Below are 19945 nucleotides of genomic sequence, written 5' to 3'. Positions count from 1 at the left end.
ATTTTCAAACATTAAAAAGAACGGGAATCGAAACGACACCAAAAATGACGCCCCGCGAACCACAGAACATGACTACAGTCAAAATAAAATAAACAAACCACTACAACTGTCATAAGTTTGCTAAACAAACATTATTAGTATTCCTCAGTTAAATAAACTCCATTCAATTCAAATTTAACCGCTACTAACCATAAACAAGTAGTTATCCAGAAAAAACCTAGGTTCAAAAATAAAAAAGCCTAATTATTTCCATTTAAGTATCAAATTAGAAGCGATTAATAAATAAATTGCTTATTTGCAACCTTACTTGGTTAATATAAGACGTTTATGGTGCTTTCCACATGTGACAGACAGACAGACAGTATTAAAGTGACGTTTGGATGGAAAACCAAGTTGCAATATGGCGACTTTAGATAATATTTATATGTAGACAACTCTTTAATATGGATATGATTTTTTTTTCACAAGCTAATGACTATAGATAAAGGGTGTACTCGTAACAGAGGATTGAAGAGAGACGGATCATACGGAAAATGGCATGAGATAGAAAGAGATAAAAATTGATAATAACAGAAGAAAACATATATTAGGATATCCCTAAAAGAAAGAAACTAGAAGAAAAGTTAAGAAGATCTTTTTTCATAAAATATTTAATAGATTTTTGGTGCAATCAGACCATTGTACATGTCCTATTGGAGATTCAAAATAGACACCTATTACCTGACTATTTCTAAAACCAAATGAAATTAGTGTTTGAATGAAATCTAACTTGAATGTTACATGAACTAATAGGTAAGGGAAAAGGTGTTTGAAGAAGCAACAAGTTAAGCATGTGAGTAACTTGGTAGTATTACTTCAAACGCATGGTTAGTTGTTGTACAACGATTTTCTCTACACAGCCTAACTTATTAGACTAATTATAGGAACATAAATTATACTGTAATAGCTTTCGAACTGATATTGTCGCGCTTGACACTAATTGATGTCATAATTATAATTACTAATCGAAGTTTAAGCTTAGAACATAGTTAAACATCTTAATAATGTCAACAAACAAAATGAAACTTCGAATCCAGAACGCAGCTCAAGTTAATTCAAAAATCGAATCCAATCAAAAAACAATCGCATATTTCAAAATTCGCATTCCATTTTCGAATGGTTGCGTCGGAACTTTTTGAAAATCGAAAACTGTTTTATCGATATCGTTTAAGCGTTCGATATTTGAATGAATCACGTGACGTGAGTCAGGTCCATTGTTCCTACACAATACTTACGTCGACTCCGAGTAAATTAGGAAATGTGTTTTTTATTGGAAAGCCACTCGGAATTACAATGGGAGGTAATATATGACACACGTACAAGGTTCCAGTAAGCGGCGTGATAGTATTCCAACATTATCGGGGCCCGCTGTCTCTATGGCGGCGCATATGATGTCCAGCCTTACGATACAGTAGCTGCCCACTAAAATACTTGTTAATTAATAATTTCTTGAAGCACGTACTCAGTACCATTACTAAGCGCTGTAAACCAATAACATAATTTTAGATGCTCAATTGTTTATTGACGAAAATCAACGCAATTATAACTTCCTCTTACATTAACAAACTGTTTATCTTGTGTTAACTCAAACATTTCCCGTTTCGCATTGTTTTACTCAGAAGTTAAAGAAAAAAATATCTTTTATTTATATAACAATCACGTTCGGCTCACATTGATTGTGCTCGAGCCTCGTGACGTCACCTCCGCCGCCTGATAAGGGCCACTTCCGGTCAAAATCCTGACCGATGCCTGAGTGAATGACTGACCGATTGAACGAAACGAACGACCTTATCCATTTTGAGGACGAATTTGTTAGGATACTACGTTTTTGGGGACGATTTTTTTTTGGAATGCAACCCGTGATAAAAAGGCAAGGTGTTGCATAAAATAATAATTGCATTCATAATTTATGATTTGTCGACCATATATCACGGTACTACTGGATAATAAATTCATATAGACATATAGGGTTGAAATAATTATGACTAATATAAGCGCGTTGTGACACATTTTGTCAATATAAACTACTGTCTATGGTTAATTACTGACAAAATGGACTAATATATGACTGGGATTAAACATTGATCGGTCGTAAACTTTGAACTTAGTTTAGTATGGCTATAGAATATTAATCCCGAATAACATTGATCAAATAGACATATTGTTAAAACTATTGAAAATCAAATACTGTCAACATTATAATCGAATTAAATTTAAAATTGTTTTAATTTTCGAATAAAGAAGAATATTTAAAGAAATCGAATGTTTACGTATCGATAAACCGTTTTTAATAACGTTACGCACAGCCCTACGCAAGTTAAACTGGCAAGAAGGTTTAATACCAAACGTAGAAAGCTTTTTTCTAATAAAAGCAAGACTGTATAATGTGGGTAGTTTATCAAATATTGTATCGATAACAAGAAATCCTTCGAATGGAAAATTTACATTTATGTCAGCCAAATTGAAACAATGTTGGATATTTGCAAGTTTGTAAACATGTATCGCTTATTTTCTATTAATATTAATTTAAATTTGTATTAAAATAAATGGTGTCTTGCTCTTGTGTGAAGCTTTAAACTTGGGGAAAATCTACAAATGTTTGAAAGGAAAACTTCATATCGTTATAAGTCATATCAGGCAGTCTGTTGAGTCGCTTATCGATGATCACTTAAAGGTGCATAGGAGACGTATAGAGATTTAGGAACAACTCAAAGTTTAGTTATATAAGGATAAGATGATATTAGCCTTATTGTGAAATAAAACGTTATAACGGTATTAAAGAATCTATAGAACCCCGATATATGTGAAATTATATGTAATGGAGATGACGTTGAAATATGATAATAATAAATTGCATAATTATATCAAACAAGTAATCAAATATTAGATCTTTTTATCAGCATAAATAAACACGCGAAGCAAAAACTAATACATTTTTGGATTTTCCTCATTCTAACAAATTCTGAGAATTGGAACAAAAACTGTATAGCAATAAAAACTAATAAGGCTTTGGAGGAGATTCTGATTAAATAGGTCTTATATGAACTCATTTTGACTAAGTTTAAGAATGAGATTCTTTTTGGAGAGAACTTTTTACTTTCTCGTAAATCTCGGCAATTGCCAATTGATTAAAATGAACACATCTTCAATTGAACAGTGTATTTAATTACACAGGTTGTTTATAAATGAGAATCATACACATTATCCATTTTCAGTTATATTAAAGTTTGTGATTAATTAAGTTTGCTTACAGAAGGTAGAGAACCAGCATTTCTTGGCACTCCTTGTTGGGGTTTAGAAAAATACCGGAATAAGCTATGTTTGTAATCCACTTACCACAGTTTAAAGAAACAACTTATCCACAGCAATGATATAAATAATTAAGAATCTAACTAAATAAATCTTGTAAAACGAATATGTAGAGAGGGTCTTGTGATAGACCATAAGGAGGATGCTAAAAAGAGTTGTGGTCTACCTGGAGAATGAAAAAGGAGGGCTAAGAGCCGGGAAAAAGGGATGGGGAAAATAGGACGCTTTTCCCAACAGACAGGACAGAAAAGCTACCATACACATTGCCTATTGCATAAATGATATTGACAAAAGCAGTACTCTCCTGACTCAGTCGGGTAAATATTTAAACGAAGAGCTTTGATTTGAAATTTTGTTTATTGAATTAACTAAATTGGCCACATATGATGATAGCTAATATACTTCAAGAGATGCTAGACTGATGTGAAGTGTTGAAAGATGCATATTTATACGATGACGTGTTATTGAGACTGAATAAACACAAACATACATTACACGACTACCCGTATTGGAGAAGTAATGCTTTATAAGTTTATGTAGATGAAAGTATGAAAGATTATATTTTCCATGAGATCTCCTTTACGCCGGATAGCATCGAGTTCTGCTTCGAGCAATTTGAGATCGAGACACAACTCTAGCGCTAACTCATGCAGTGGCATGAGTTGGAACTAAGCTACTTCAACAGCTAATGACGTTGAACTCTGGCTGGCTGCTCGATCTTGTTTTGGTTCAAGAAGAAATACAGAATTAAACTTATTTCGGTAGTGAGCCCACTGAATCGAGTAATGTTTAGTACTGGAAGACCAATTAGATTTTTGTCGGCTAAAATAGCCTTCTACTCTAGCACTTTCATGGTTTAAGATAAAGACATAGCGACTATTAAGATTCTAAGTTGAGTTCCGTTTAAGTTTTCGGTAATTGTTGTTTTGCATGCTAAAATTAACATGCAAAACCGAACAGCCGTACAATTTCATCTTTCAAATTAGTTAATATCTAGTCAAATTACAAATTTCGCTGATTTTAATCAAAAGAAAATGTAATAAAGACATAATTTTCATCACAAAAGCTATAACTAAAACAAAGTACAATGTATCTTTCAACGTATTATGTGCTTGCCAAACACAATCTATGCAGCTTGCCAAAATAATCTCTCAACTTTTAGCTACGGACTCCTTTAAACACTACAACATAATCAGAAGCAATTTAAATTGAATTTAATTGAACAATTTTATTAAGTATACATTCGAAAAATTTAACTGAATTATTTGTTCAATTGAACTATACATTTTTTCTAATACGTAACATTCTAAAAACAAATATATAAATTAATTCAATCGTATTGGAAATTTAAAACGAATAAAAGCTTTCGAAATCTATTAGTAAATATAATTAAATTAGGATTTGCCGTTGGGAGTTATTGTGCAATTGTATTTGTTTTGTTTGGTGTTCAATTTATTTATATTTATATTTAAATGTTTGTTTAAATAAACTTAATTGAGCTAAAGTTTACCTAAGTGGTAACTGGGTGTATTTTTATTCTATAAAGGATTTTACATTTGTTCTACGGATCCCTAACTCTACTTGTTATAGAAGTATTTTCTTTTTCGCCGAGTATTGAATATTTTGCACATTTTAATTAGCATATTAAGAGGCCGAATATTAAAACTTAAATTAAATGAAGTTGTTGCGTAACCTTGACCACGTTATGTTTTTTAATATAAATCGTGATTATACAAATTACAAGATAATTTATTTATAAATTATTCCGTTATAAGTAAGTTATTTTCTTGTTATTAAAAGTTAACAGTTTAAGTGCTAAAACTAGGTAAATAGCATTAAAATCGCTTCTATTAGTCAATATTTTTTCTTATTAGATTTTTTGTATAGTCACTTTTTTCTAAGTTTTGATAACTTATTCTCACTATATTGGAGATAACTGTTCTTAATTATCTTAGTTAAATATTTATGGAAAAACTAATATATTGCATATCACCTAAACAATAAACTATTTGAACTAACAAAAACAAGTCAATGTACGTTCACGGTTGACGAAACAAACTACGTTTTGTATTTGAAATTGATAATTACTACTATTATATTTCTTTAGTATTTTTTAATAACACTTTCCTATTACTGCCAATTATCACAACAAGACCAGTTACAGTAACTGGAAAACTATCAACCGATAGCTTTTTGCTTTTGAAATGTAGAGTTCCACACAATATATGTTTTACAACATACAATGTTATAACTATAAATCAAACCACTTATATACTTCTTCCTAAATTAGTTGGTTACATATTATTTTTGGTCAGAACAACACGATTTATTTCTTTTATTCTCTCCTGTCCCTCTTCGCGTTATCACCAACTCTCTTTTCTTTCATATCTCCTTTCCTCATTCCATACATCTTCCTTTGCCTTCCATCTCCTCTCCATCTATCCAAATGTAAGCTCATAACTCTTTAACACAGCTGAGCAGATGTCTCTTTTCAACAAACCCAGCAATCGCTACTCGTTGCTTTGACTTTTGACTCTACCAATACTCTACAATAAATATATAATAATGGATTTATAAAATACCAGTTACAAAAATAAAATTAGAAAGAAAGACAAAGAATTTGAATGTAAATAAACTAAACAGCACCTAAATTTTCAATCCCTTCACAGCTTAGTAAGAGCTTTAGCCGCGTCAAAAAATCGTCGCTAAAACTCTACAAAAGTAAGTTTAAAAGTTTCCTACTTTTACGGATTTTATCGCGGTTTAATTTTTTGATTTTAGTTCCCGACGTTTCGACACCTTTGCAGGTATCATGGTCACGGGCAAACTGATTTATCGCGATAAAATCCGTTAAAGTAGTTTCATTTCAATGTCTAACATTCGCGTGAACCTAAGAAACCACTATTTAAAAGTTTAGTTAGTAAGAGTAAGTCTTTTAAAACTTACTTCACGCTTATCCTTCCTACAAGATTAGGTTATAAGATACCCATATCTCAGCTATAAACTACACCAATTATATTAACAAATAAATAAATAAATTATATATTTTATAACAATGAACGGAGTGCAAACGTGACTGAATAAATACAGCAATATCTAATAGTTGTGATAAATTAGCTTTGTCTAAATCTAAATAGTATCTAGATAAACTAAGTTTAGTATAGGAAATCTTTATCTTTTGTTTTATAGCTTTAGGCTGATTTGGGGGCTATAAACTGTATCTTTGATTACCTAAGAGTAATGTTACATAAAAAATTACCTTGTAGTGTCAACAATAGTTTTTGATTTTCTAGAATATTGTATTGTTAATAGTTTATTCTAACAATGTTTAGTAAAAGGCTAGACAGAAGAAGAAATAAATATCTTGTTCCTAAAAATCGAGATATTAATTAGACTTTTCCTTGTCTAAAAATTACGCTTTTAAGTTCAATAAAATCTATTTAATAATTTTAGTTACAACTTAGTTCTAACAGACATAACTATGTCTATATCCTTGATGGAACAAAATAAATAATCTATTTCATTTGATATGGTGTTTAATTGTTTAAGAACCTTTAAGCATTGGAAACCAAGAACATTAACTTCATTATTTCCAAGTTATAAACGTTACTTAATTAATTATAAACAAAACTAAGCTTTTAACCTTGTTCGTTTTTCACCTCAAATTGCCAACGTGATAGATTTGATAGTATGATAAATAATAGATATATAAGATAACTCAGACCTTGTTATTTAATAATTATTAAATTCCTGCCTTAATATAAAGTATTGAAAATAATAAAGGATTGGATAATGCATATTAGAAAATAAAACGTAATATTTGTATTATTTTTCCAACTTATATAATTATATTCGGGTCAGTCCAGTCCTATCGGACTCAACTGAATAACGTTTGTCGTAAAGGGATTGTCTAATGTCTTATCTATCTTATTTTAATGGATAAACACAGTATATATAATGTAATAATATAGACGAAATAAGAACGGTTATAGGTACTAATGTATAATATTCGAAATGTATATCTTTAAGTGTATATACATCTAGGTTGTAAATATATTTGTAACAGTTGTAAATAAAATAAAAATCTTCAACAATTCACGAGAAATAAGATTTTAATAAGAGATTAAGACTCATTTTTCTCAAGCTTTTAAGAATAAGCTTCTGGTATTCGGAAAACAGTGATTAAAATGATTTGTTTTGAATTGTCTACATTCTAATGTAAATAACAAACAAACACAAATATTATTACAACCTAAATAATTGTTTTTGTAAGTGATTTAAAAGTTTATAGTGACTTTTGAAGATTACACGAGATTAACTTATATTATTGTGTATTAGATGGTTGTTCTCGTAATATTCTATGATTTAAATTAAGGTACTCTTGTTTATATATTTCTTTACAAACGTTAGAGTTATTGTACCATAAATCAAAGTACTACCAACTGCATGAAAACTAAGGTATAACTAAAAAAATCATAGCTTCTTAAAGCTGTAGAAATCGAAATACCAGTCTAATTAAACGTTAAATAAAATAATTAAAAAATAAAACTACAAAACTAAACCAAATTCAATTATCAGATATCAAAATCGAATAAGAATAAAACAGTAATATACAAAATGGGAATAGAACCTGCAACATCTAATCTCGCAGTCCTAACCGGATGACCTGTGACCCCAGCACTAGATGTTCACATAATCTGATCTCGATTGAGATGATAAGACAAAAAATACACGTTCCCAGCATCCGAGATTGATATCAATCCATGTTATAACTAAAGGTTAAGCACAAAGTTAAATTTAACTTAAAGTTAGTTTGATCTAGAAAAGTTAGAGATAGTTTAGTTACAAGTTTAATTATAAGCTTTAAAAATTGCGTTAATAAGTTTGTGATTACATTTTAAATTCGTTGTCAATTTAAACACATAATCTATCTTTGTTTTATGCCATCTTTGAAGTATTTAAATTTGAATTTAAATATCTTGTAATTTTATTTTATTACAAACAGTTTCATTTATAATTGAAATAGACATTAAAATGTTTTTAATAGTTAATTTACTTAATTCGTGTTTACTAAAGGCTTATTATTATTGTTTATTAACCTTGGATTTATTTACTTGATGTATAATTTAAAAATAAATTAGAGTATGCTTGTGTACTAAAAAATAATTTGTGTATTTAATTCAAGTATTATTTACAAACAATTATATTTAAAACTACGTTTAAAATTAGTATTTTAATAATGTTACTTTAATTTGTTTGTTAAATTCAAAGCACAGCAGATTCTGTAGCACACAATTGTTAAAAAAGGTCAGAAAAAATCTAGATGGACAAATAAATAATAAAAATAAATCTTACCTTAATCTAAGACATCCAAACTTGATATTAACTCGGTGTAACAATGAGGTGGTCATGCACAACGTCACTTGTGTTTATCACCATAAATAGTGTCACTCACACTGACCACAGTTTACAACACAGTCTTAAACTCAAATCAAAGTCTTTTGTACTAACTTTTAATAATAGACACCTGAAATAAAAAGTTTCAATACTAAGTCGCGAAGTCGAAACTAAAAAAATAATAGTCCGAAACACGGCAAATGTAACAGCCGCGCGCGATTTACTCACGCGACTGAAAAAATTGCCACATCTGCGTAAGACTCGGAAACTAAATCAAAATACTGGCTAGAGAGGGACGAGTCTACCGAGGCCCCACCCTTCCCCCACCAGCGGCCGACACGCAAAAACATTCATAAAAACCACGCTCGGCTCCTCCGCGAAAATATCAATTGTTTATATCACGACAAAAATGTAAACCCAAACGGATTCATCTCGACAAAGCCCTAGATTAAGCAAAACATTAAACAATTAAGAGTCACACAATAGAATTCCGACAATGTCGAAATATTTAAAACAATACACGGTTTAATTTGTACGAATCATAATAATCAACACGGCCGCGTTACTGTGTTATCGAAAATAATCGATTCTTCGAATGCGTTTCGGTGTATTATTTTTAAAGATGGAAACCTTAGTGCGGGTTGTTGGCGCGAGTTTTCCCGCGCTCCTGTATGCGTGCGGGTCGTGCGTGCGGTACGCGGCGTGCGAGTGCGACCGTGCGCTCCAGCCGCCCGGCCACGAATAACTCCGCCGCGCCCGCCGTCTCCGCTTGGCATTTTTTTCTGCCAAAAAACTAAGAAAGGGTCTTTAGTTTAGGGTTAACTGTTAGCTCGACAATGCGGATGATTTTTTTGTAAAGTCTTTAAACTGGAGCGTTCAACGCGCGTTGACCTTCGACATTAGTTCTGTCGCTAACTTTTGTTTTACATTGCGTTTTTTGTTTTGGCTCCGATAACATCTGTTGCCGGTGTCTCGGTGGATGTTGGCAATGGTCACTACAAAGCTCTCCGTTACGTAATTACAGACCTTTAACATCTAACTTGGTAGCGTTTAGGTTTTTGTTGAGTTTTTTGTGGGTAGTTAAAAGGATATAAGTTCAGTAATGATGTTATAATGACTTTTGAGCAGCAACCGGCCACTGTTCCGTCGAGCAGTTAATTGGAGAGTTAATTTCGTTAGTTACTTTGATATAGACTATCAGATATGAGGTTACGTGAAACAGAACTGTAATTGCAATAATATTTATTACACATACTTTTTAAAGCTAAAATAATTTTATTATACGCTTCTTAGATGGTAATTACTCTTTTTTTTATTTGTTCTTATAAATAATTATTAATGTAATAGAGTGCAGTTAACTGATAATAATATTGCTTAGTAAATAGGCCTTATTACTTATAACACATTGAATAATTGAGGATCCAAATATAAGGTTTTCAACGATTCGTAGGCTGAAGGCAGGAAATGCATCTTTATAAGGGCTGCTCGTTCATATTCTTGAAAATTTCATTTCCAGAAATGTTCTGAAACATACTCACCTTTGAGAGTCCCTCTGCTGGGCAGAGGCCACGGCCTTTTTCTTCCAGACCCTTAACCAATATTATATCCAATGTGTAATATCCATCGCCGCTGACAACCTTGGCGAACCTTGCTCAAGAGTCCAGTGGTACGATCTTTGCCGATCGGTCAGGGTGCATTTACGCGACCTGAGCAGCCTACTCCCACTGAAATGTGGCTGCTTCTTCTGCGACATCTGTTACATACGTTGTCACATGCTCTTGGCATATAAATAACAAAAAATACATAAAAACTGAAAAATGAAATTTCGTTATTATTAATAGTGGATAGTAGCGACAAACAGGTTCAGAATCACATAGTTTTGGAGGAAGGAAATTGTGGTTGATTAGAAGTATGATTTTTTTATTTATTATGTGAGGGATGTTGAGGTTAGGTGATAAGGTCTTCTGCCACTTTTTTTGCAACTTTATACAAGCTCCTTACATTAATTATTTTTTAAGAAAACGCTGCAAAATAAGACAATGTCTAAGCTAAGGTCAGTGAGCTATAACTAGCACTATTACTTAATGAAATATAGACCAAGGACAACACTACGACCAGCCACCGCAAGCAGCACCCGTTCACGAGCATGATGAAAGGGTCAGCCATCACCTCCCTCGCCATTTTAGAGGGGAGGAGATGACCTGACCCAAGACGCCACAGATATTGTTGACTGTTTGAAGAAAGTACGTCGGTAAATGTTCGGATATTGTTCTAGCATACTTGGCTACTTTGGATAGCATGAAACATTTCGTAGATCGATGAAAGGGCTAAAAAACGAATAAAAAAAATCTAATATCCGTACTAAAAATTATTGATATTCTTGTTGTTTGCTGTTATAACAGCAACAGGAATCAATCTGTGTAAATTCTACGTGTGATAGATGGACAGACAGGGAATTCAACATAAGACCTTTGAATTGACAGTCCAATGGTCACTGCAACGGACAATAAACAAATATGAGTCTTCAATACTTATACTAAATTGATGAAACAACTGAACTGAATTCCCCTTACGAAATTAGTCCAGATTCTTCTAATAAACAAGCTGTGCTAAGATTTTTAATGCGTTATACAAGTTACATGCACAAGACACCCAGACTCAGAACAGTCAAAACAAAACTACGCGGGGATCGCCGTAATAATTATAAGCTATTAATAATTACCGATCAAGTTCTGTTTTTTGTTGTAATAGTGGCAACAGGAATACCAATGTTATACAAAGAGTGACTGCCTATCTGACCTCCTCAGCCCAGTTACCTGGGCAACACAGTTAGACTGGATGTTAGACTTTCTAGGTTCTGACGACTGTCAAAGATATTTGAATTACAGCCGGGGCCCACAACTGAATGTGCCTTTCGAAACCAACTTGAATACATCATCTATGTCATTTTTAACTGTTTAAGCTATTACGGTATACATATATACGTCATACGCATAGACAGCGAAGCTTCAGTTAATAGGGTTCCATGTTCACCTCTCTGTGTTCGTAACCCTAAGAAGGTCTTTAGGTAGTATTAGTGAGTAATAGGTCACTACAGATGCCACCATTATCTGAATGTTTGTTTGTTTATTGAACATTGTTGTTCTTGAGATGTTTTGATCGCTCTATGACTCATTCGCATTGAAATCATTAAACAAGATACCCGAATATTTTTTTTTTATTATTGACTTGATAACGTGCGTCTGCAGATGTTAAAATTGCTGTTTTGTATGTTTTACCTTAATACTAGTTAGGGTTTAAATTGGAGGTTTCACAAACATTCAAGTCACATACACAAATACACCCAGACTCAGAACAAGCATTAATGGGTCACACAAATATTTGTCCCATGCGGGGATCAAACCCGCGACATGTCCACCACTCAACCGAGTAGCTGCCATCCTTGCAGTTAAATAAATCACAAAACTAGAAGGTCATGATTTATAAAATCAAAAATATCAAAACATCTCTGATAGTAAAAACTTTCAAATCCGACATTCATGAAAACTGTCTGAGGGTAAGGACACTCGCAAATAATTCACCTTTAATATAAAACAAAACGCTCAATCCGTTTTCGAGCTATGAAGACATACAGACAGAAATTCCAACCCATTTTTGTTTCGGCGTTAAAAACCACAGAGCTCGTTATGAGCTTTTTCATCAAATTACTTATTTACTAATTAAATAAATATTTCATCATGACTTTTCCACTGTCAGTCGGCATACTCCACAAAATTCATGACTGATTTGCCTTGCCTATAAACCTACTTTGAATCGTTTCTACCCTTCACCAATCACCAACATTTACCTTGGCTGTAATAACCATTTCTCTTGTCATTACATTGTTGTAAACATTAATATCATCAAATATATACCATCTGATATCAAGATTGATCTCAGAACTCAGTTCCACATCTTAAGCTTCCTATTCGCTGTTTATTCTTCTTTTCGACCTCATTAATCTAACATTTGGCTGCGATCCATGTTTGTAATCCATCTTCTATGCCTTACCACCTATCTTTAATGCAACTAGGATTAATACTTAGCTATTTATTATAATCAGATCGTTTTTGAGATATTTGAAAACCTTTATAGTGTAAATGAGAATTGAGAAAGAATTTGAGGATAATTTAGGACTTGACTTATTTGTAGAACTTAGGTCATACGCAATAAGGTCAAAAGGGGTTGCATTTGACCCCCCCCCCATCGCTTCCTGGTGGGTATATATCATTACCAGTAGCCCTTTGTGATTTTAAATTTGAAACAAATTATAAAAGTCCTTTCGACACATTTTTATTTACATAAAACATTTACAAATATTTCGCGACACCGATACATCATGAGTGATTGAATATCTATTTCAAAAAGTATTACATCACAGGTACAGAGAAATATCGTGAATAATACAAAGTACATAATACCTAATAATATAACAATAAACTATATTTATAATTACTTAAGAAACAGCCGCCAAAAACACGAAAACGCGTCAACAAACCCACTCGCAAAAAATCCAACGCCAACGTATCAAAAAATTGTGAACATGTGGACAATGATTTGTTTTTCATCTCTCAGCCAATCACAGTGACAATAGATCGAGCTGCGCACGCGCTTAATAACAGACAGACTTGCGCGCCAAAATAACCGCTGACATTTTCACGCGCGGGAATCGAACTATTTACTTGCGAGATATGCGCCGCAATTACTTTAGACTATCATGCTTTTTGTTTTTGATTAATTCTAATGAATTGTTCTGGTAATGCAACGTTTTGTTTTGCATGTTTATTGGGTGTTATTCCGTGTTTGTAATGACGTTGTTGTTATAAATATCGAAGTACAGTTTTATTTCAATTTGCAATTTGTTCGTTTTGTTTCTATTATATTGCGATATTATGTAAAAAAATTGTTCCCTTTAATTGTCGTTTTACTTTGTAATTTAGCCACGTTTAATTTTAAAACTGAGTTTTTAGACAACAGGTGTTTATCATTTTTATGTAAATGCCCCGCGTATGTAGTATTGTCTTAACTATTGAGAAAGATTTTTGATTGATATTATTTAATAATAATTCTAGATTTTCTAACTTTTTACTGATAAATAAATAAAATAAAAAGTCATTAAACACAACGCAGACAAGAATCGTGGACAGCAATGTAGAGGTAAAAATCTGTGACTTAGGGATACCTTAGCATTACACCTACCTATATAGTAGAATAATGTGTAGGTACCCTTACCTTAGGGGTACCTTACACATTGTAATACTAGGTGGTAAACAAGGGTTCAATTCTATAATTTCTACAATTAATTTAGCGATCATTCCCAACAAACTAATAAGCAAAAGCATTTTTTATTATCTTTTACAATGGAAGATACTTATCTATACGAGTTATCTAAGCTGAAGAGTTTGTTTGTTTGTTTGAACGCGCTAATCTCAGGAACTACTGGTCCAAATTGAAAAATTCTTTTTGTGTTGAATAGACCATTAATCGAGGAAGGCTTTAGGCTATAAACCATCACGCTGCGACTAATAGGAGCGAAGATACAATGGAAAATGTGAAAAAAACAGGGCAGGTATAAATGGTAACTTATATCTTCTACCCACGGGTACGAAGTCGCGGGCAAAAGCCAGTAAAGTATAAATTAATACAAAAACAATAGTAATACATATATACGTGCCCTTTATACTTTTTCTATCCATACATTATATTAAACCGTTTGACATATATTATGTTATACAATTGAATTATTATCACTGGTGTTAATGTCACAGTGGTGTAGCTGACCAGTTTCAACTGTATGTGCTAAGTTTGATTACAGGATAGGTAAGCTACGCATTCTTTTTTTTGGCTTTTGAATAATAAGGTAAATAAGGACTGCCAAAACAAATTTTCATCAAATTAATGCGGTAAATGAGCCAAGGAATTAAATATTGGTAGGTATAGCTAGAACCGTAGAAATTGGCACGAAAAAGGGGAGGCCTATGCCCAGCAGTGGGAGGATAAAGGCTGTGGATGAAGATGATGATGATGATAGCTGGAATAATACGTTAATCTTTAGTGAAATTAAGTATAATATAATGATACAATGATAGATACCATGCTCCTCCAAAACGGCTTGACCGAATTTTATTAATTTCATTTGAAATTTATTAGGTCTGAGAATCGGCTATCATCTATTTTAAATACCCTTCAGTGATAAAGTTTGCCAAAATATCTTTAGTTTAAGTAAAGAAAAAGAAGGTTTATATTTTTATAAAAATAACTTCGAAGCTCATTAAAGTGTATAAACTTCTTTGAAAAAAAAGCGTATTCTCGCGAATTAAACGAAACAGCTATCCTCAAAAGTTATTAGCACTTGCATGTTAGTAATAACATTTTTAATTAAAATTTACTAGCCGATAAATTAAATTACAACTTTAACAAAACTTAAGTTAGATAATGATTGATACTGATAAATTGACAAATAACGTCGCTTGCTATTAGAAAAAAGTTTTTGAAAATCGATTCACCAGATCCTGAGATTACTCTATATAATGTTGCAAGCATAAAAATCTAACCCTTCAATACTCGAAACCTCGAACCTTGAAAAAAGCAACTCAACTTTGAGAAGGCCTCTCGTAAGTATGACGTAACGGCAACTTAAATCTAATTGACATTTCAATGGTCGGCCATTATCCGTATAAATACCTAATACTCATTACTGGCCAAAACATCCCGTGATTGCAAAAAGCAGTACCAATAAAACATTGACTTTGGCGAACGCTAAAAACTTAATTGTTTGTCAGATTGTCGAAATTAAAAGGTTGATGAACAAGTAATAACCGAGTATACACAAATGGTACATTTTTCGACGCATCGCATTGGACTGGACGTAGGGCTGTCACGAAGGATTTTCTTGCAAAAATAAAAGAAAATATTTTATGTAGTTTATGGTCGAGTAAAATTAATAATTACAATCAAACACTCCTTTGAAGACTATTTTATTGAAATTGTTAGAATAAATAATCTATAATATTATTAATTTATTAAAATTTCTTTGACATGGACCTAATAGAGATTCAGAGTGCCTTGTACAGGTGAAACGATTATATGAGTACATAATGCGTAGCTCTGTCTACTTCAAATGCCAGCATTTTGATTCATAAACTCATAGTAAATGTTACATGGACAGCTTGCGCGCGTCATGTCGCGGGTTTGATCCCAATTTAATATAATCATGTGTGATCCACGAATGCTTGTTCTGAGTCTCGGTTTTTTGTGCATGTGACTTAAGTATTTTTCTTCTTTTATGTTACATAATAAATATACTTATATCTCGCTTGATACGAGTCTTTATTAGGTAAAATATAATAGTGTTTCTAAATACCCTATAACCTTATCACCCAGTACCCAAACCTGGCAGTGACAACCCTATCGTCGGCCGTTCTCTGTGAGAGTACGTCAGTGATACTCTGCACACAACTTGTAGTCCGTGTTGACAATAAATCATACCAATGTATTTGTGATGGCGGCCGAACTAGGGATGGGCAAGTCTGCACATCGATGGCTATCGATAAAGTACGATGATGTTTTGTTTTAGAATGACGGATTTTATGTGTACGATTAAGTAAAGCTCCATGATAAAATATAATATGTAATTGAAAACAATGTCGTTTCTTGGAAAACTCGTCGCAACCTGAACCATTTATTCTCCTCTACGAGTTTTTCCTAATGGAACACAGTGAAAACGAATGACAGCATACAAGATGAATCATTTCCTATGTAAGAAACACTAACATCTGGAAAGATGAGTATAATGATAAGAAGTTCAAAGTTTTTTTTAACTAGCCCACTACTGCCACTAAAATAATCCTGTTAAAAAAATACAGGATGCCTAAATAGTGATTTGTTTTCTTAGCCGTCAAATGATCGATAGATCATATTGAGCTTACAGAAATTTTAAGGTTTCAATGATATGTTAATTGAGAATCATTCGAAATTACGTCACAAAATTTCGTGCACCATAATCAGAGAAAATGTCAAATAAAACATGTTTGTGACAACATTTACATAAACAAAAAAAAATCCGATCACAGTATCAAAGTTAAAAACAAACGTTATCTGAAATTGAAATAAATGATAAATTCGGCACATTGGACGGCCACCCCGCCCTACGCATGCGTGTGTGCGTGTGCACGGACGCGGCGACGTCGCTGTGTGCGTGTCGTGTTGCATTTCTTTCTCGTATTGTAATTTATTGGTGTGTAACGAAGTTAATTATTACGATTTTTGTATTAAACGTTGAAAATTATTTTTAGTCTTGCAGATGCAGGACTTGTATGGTAGTTTTTTACATTGAAACAGCGCCGTCGACTCGTTTTTGCCTCGATATTGTATTATTAATGATAGAATGTTGTTTTGTTTGTTACTCTTTACTGTAATGACGTCTATTTTAATATTAATTCAACGTAGCGGTTAACGAGAATTGTTCTTGTTTAATTTTTTGAAATTGTAAGTTATTTTTATTAGCGTTTTGAGGTACCTTAAATAGGTGTAGTAATTATCTATAACTCGAATAAAAATGTTTGTTAGTAAAAAAACATTCATTTGCACGTTATTAATTTTGTTAAAGGTATTTGTTGATTGCTGTTGCCTACGTGTTATTAACTATTTCATAATTGCGTTACAGTTTGAAATACCTGAATTGCTAAAACATATTTGCGTGTTTCCATATTTGTACGAAATTCTTCATGAAAAAAATGAACATTCATATTAAACCTGACCTCACGTATAACCCCTTGCTTCATAAGTTCATATTAATATAGTAAGGAGAAATCTCATAAACAACAATTATTCAGGCTCTGCCAATGTCCTACAGATGGCTAGCTGAGAAAAATAAGATAAATAGTTAAAGGGCACTTACGTAGCAATAATGTTTCTCGATTCTATCCTTTACTTAATGACTGATTTGTTTAATGCTAGTTAGTTTCTACGAGATTAATATGCGGTGTAACACTTATACATAATACGCATAAGAATGTGAGGATGAAAGGATGTTTTGGAAAACTAATTTAAAAATTTGAAGCTTTATTACTAGTGATATTTTTTGAAAATTATTTCTAGTTTAACTAGTCGGTCTTCCTTTATTGGGTATCTAAGGTGCCATTAGTACTAACTAATAAAATCTTAACCTAAGCTTAAAGATCCGGATATGCTTAGCAAAAGAGTTAATCATTTCAAGCACAAACCTAATAAAAAAAAAACTTCAACTACTTCTTTTCGAAAAGTCATCTTCTCATAAGAAAGTCTTAGTTTACCTGCTAAATACTACAAATCAATATAAAAAAAAAACACAAAAGGTCATAGTACCAGATCGAATTTCACAAACACAAGGTTAACCCTAGTTCGCGATGTCGAGACCTCATCACAAAATGGGGTCACGATTTACAATTTTAACCAAAAAAAAAATTGCCAAAAAAGATAAAAAATATAATGATAGCAATTCTAAAGTGATCTACTTTGTTGCTCAACCCGCGTAAAAATACAACCCTAAAATTGGGGTGAATGAGACAGAATCGTGGGAATCGCTAAGGGAGAGGAAGGTCACTATATAAAAAGATCCAAGGGCAATCTGTTATTTTTTAGAATTTCTATAAGATTTATCTTCGAGTTCAAATGTCTTAGGGTTAAGTTCTTAATTATGCGCATATTAAAGTCCTAGTTCAAAATTGGCATTGTGCGGAATATGTGGCAAAAAAGTTTCAATTTTTAGTTGGTGAATATTAAGTATTCATGTTTTTTGTAACTAATTATTATGTGTAGAAATGTTCACAAGTTCTTAAAGAACATTTTGATTTTATTCAATTTAACACAGATGGTACTATTTATAACACGTCCAAGATTCTCGGACTGGATAAAACATTTAAAATAAACGGTGTAACTTCACGAATTTCAATAAAAAAGTGAACCAAACAAATAAGGTTTTAGAGATAATGAAGATTTTACGCTATATATTTCTTGATTTATTACATAAAAGGCCTACATCACACTATTATGAAGAATGCGAAATTTTGTCAGTGTGTTTCATGTGTGTGTGTGAGTGTTTACGTATGGATGTATGTTACATTTGCACGCGAAAACATTTAGACCAGATTTCGATGTAATTTAGTACAAAAAACTAAGGTAAGGTAACATAGTAGTCTACTTTTCATCCGACTTCTTTAAATGAAGGTAATTTTATTCAATTATGATTGAAATCCAGGTAGGCAAAACCGCGAGCAGCAACTAGTACCTAATAATTGATTAAAACTTTACAACAAAAAGACCAAAATTTGAGCCAACAAAACCAGTTTGCGCTCCGTAATCGAAGTCTTAAGTTTTAAAAGGTAAAGTACCATGGTACTAAACCACTAACACGTTTTCATACTAGTTAGTTAATTTAATTTAATGTTCGGTACCAAAAGAAAATTAACGACTTAAAAAAGCGCAGGAAATAATAAAAATCGACCACAACTTTTTAACCTTTTTTTAACAATCTTACAACACTAATTGAACTAAGAAATATGCGGTTAAAAAATCTATTGTATACAAAATTGACTTATTCAGAATCAATACAATTCAATTATTTAGTAACCCGATTGACCCGAGGTCACACACGTATCATATTACTAAAAAGAAACAATTTCCCGGATTGCACCATTCAACCCTTAAAATTCGCAAGCATATCGGATTCAATAACTGACCTCTTTTCACTTAAATAGGGCAATACAATGACCTTAAGACGTTCAATACGTGTGACTTATGACCCCGGCGACCTTTTTTCAATGTTTTTTTTTCTCGACTATGGTCAAAAGGGGCATCGCGGATAGCATTGTGACGGGTGGACAATGGCTTCTGATTGGTGAGGCAAAAACCAGCATTTAAAGAGGTTGGAGCAAAAACATTGTTGGACTATTGATTTTAAGCTTTTTTGGATCGGTCGTGACATTTTAATCGTATCGAAGCAAAGGATTAATAACATCATTGTTAAGTGATATGCTTTTTGTTGTTATTAAAATACTGTTGCATAAATTTGAGGTTTGGAAATAGTTTAAAATGTTTGTAACGTGCAATAATGTTAGAAGGATCTTTAAGTACTATTATTACTGGAAATTATAAATAGGTAATAAATTTAAAAAAATATATA

The 19945-nt window shown here is 32.3% G+C and overlaps 1 protein-coding gene across 8 annotated transcripts in view; it reads right to left on the bottom strand.

Moving 5' to 3' along the window:
• The window catches only part of LOC113497855 (zinc finger protein castor homolog 1-like), a 76243-nt gene extending 66684 nt beyond the window's left edge, over window positions 1–9559 (bottom strand). For 3 of the 8 annotated variants that reach the window (XM_026877604.1, XM_026877605.1, XM_026877603.1), the window contains exon 1: window positions 8704–9348. The gene's annotated coding sequence lies outside the window, so the exon portion shown is untranslated. Of the gene's footprint in view, window positions 1–8703; window positions 9349–9375 lie in introns of those variants that run through there. The other 5 variants (XM_026877606.1, XM_026877607.1, XM_026877608.1 and 2 more) reach the window with 3 other exon arrangements.
• Window positions 9560–19945: the final 10386 nt, after the last annotated feature.

The sequence above is a fragment of the Trichoplusia ni genome, chromosome 10, assembly GCF_003590095.1.
Source record: "Trichoplusia ni isolate ovarian cell line Hi5 chromosome 10, tn1, whole genome shotgun sequence".
Classification (NCBI taxonomy): domain Eukaryota; kingdom Metazoa; phylum Arthropoda; class Insecta; order Lepidoptera; family Noctuidae; genus Trichoplusia; species Trichoplusia ni.
The sequence above is the reverse complement of the archived record's forward strand: the minus strand, read 5'-3'. Positions and strand labels throughout refer to the sequence as shown.